Source organism: Wasmannia auropunctata, unplaced genomic scaffold, assembly GCF_000956235.1.
Source record: "Wasmannia auropunctata unplaced genomic scaffold, wasmannia.A_1.0 LD336101.1, whole genome shotgun sequence".
Classification (NCBI taxonomy): Eukaryota; Metazoa; Arthropoda; class Insecta; order Hymenoptera; family Formicidae; genus Wasmannia; species Wasmannia auropunctata.
The window spans coordinates 4829066-4830828 of record NW_012026789.1 but is presented as its reverse complement, the minus strand read 5'-3'; the positions used below and the strand labels follow the sequence as shown (position 1 = coordinate 4830828).

Sequence of the window (1763 nt, the reverse complement as noted above, 5' to 3'; positions counted from 1 at the left end):
TATATATAATAAAAATAAAAATATCAGCAATACTTACAAAAAATTTCAAATTTAATTTATAATTAGAACACAATAACATGTAAAATGCTTAAATCTTAAATGCATTTGTTCTTGATTTACATACACACGATAGATTTTTTTAATTTAAATTAAAATTATATTATTAATACAAATAAATTATATTATTTATTAGTATTAAAACATCATTCAAAATTTGTCATTGTATATTAATTGTCATTGTAAATTGCATACGATTTCTGCGTACAACCGATCAAGATTCATCGTTAAATTAAGAACGAAAAATAACACTAGCTTATTTTTAGAAAAAGTTATTTTTATTATTTTGAACCAGGTAAGATTTCTTATAGATTCTGGGATACTGAAAACAATGTGGCAAGTTAAATCTCATCAACAAGGTTCCGAAATAATTGAGTTATAATTAGAATTAGAGAATAATAATAATCATTGAATTAATGTGTTAAAAATGGCTTCTTGTGATATTCGAAATATTTTGTAAAAAGGATTAACGTTATATTGAAATTTTGATCAGAAAATATAAATGTAGTGTTTATTTTTTTTTAAACGATTTTTTCAATTTTAATAATTTTATATTTTAACTATGTCATGAAGGATTTAATATAAGAGTACATACAGAGTTTTGTTAATATAAGATATACAGCAAATTTTCTGTTTATGACGATGAAAAGTCATAAAAAATAAAATGGTATTATGTCATTCGTAGTGATATAATGGCCTCTCTTTAATATTTTCGATATTAAATGGTGGATTCTGATAATTATTTATGGAATCATTTATTAAAAAGCTCTCTATTCACAATGGCGCTAATACGCCAATACACAACAGACGACATTTATTATAACGCACTTTTACTTTTGAGCATTTCGAAATGTTTTTAAGATACATTTTAACATTTAATTATACGTATTTCCTCATTTTTCTTTAGCTTGGACGTGTTACATGTACACACGAATATATGTACACTTGTTTTATTCGTTATTTAATATTTTATTTGACAATATGCATTATTTCGTTATACAATTGCATAGCATTTTGCTAATGCATCTTTCTATAAGCGTGATAATACTTCTTTTTCAAAGTTTTCATATCAAAGTAGTTACTTGATACGTCGAATTGTAACTCTACGATTGCAGCACTGCTAATCTATGTAGTTCACGTTATATGTACTATAAATTTTTAGTACTGAATAGCCAATGCGAAAGAAGTTATATGTACATACGTATACACATTTGCGTACATTCTACAATTTTTTTTTCTTTTTTTGTAAATGTATAATTTTGTAACCAAATATTGCGTTCTTATAAACAAACTTGATTTTTAAAATCTATTTTTGTGCGGAAGGGGGCATATTACTAATATTACATCCCTGTTTCTCTTCAACCCACTATTTCATGTCGCCATTTTCTTTTTTTTTTTTTCTTTCAGATAGCTTCATTATTCTAGCCATATTAACACTGACTACCATGCCATTTGAATACACATGCACCTATGTAGGTTCAGGGCACCGCGTGTATCACACACAATTTGAATATACACAAATTTCCTACTTACTACCATTTGTACATGAATCTTTGCATTGATTTTGTGACATATTGTAAATTCGGGAGAGATTTAGTAATTTAACCGAAAATTTTTAGTAATGTTAATTTTTACTTAAAAAAATATTTTAGCGTATTTTGTATGTTTTACGGATCCCAAAATTAAAAATATTCAGCTACAGCAAT

General features: G+C 25.6%; 1 protein-coding gene across 1 annotated transcript in view; it reads right to left on the bottom strand.

The window, feature by feature from the left end:
- The window catches only part of LOC105460401, an 87115-nt gene that overhangs the window by 39369 nt on the left and 45983 nt on the right, over positions 1-1763 (bottom strand). The window lies entirely within an intron of this gene.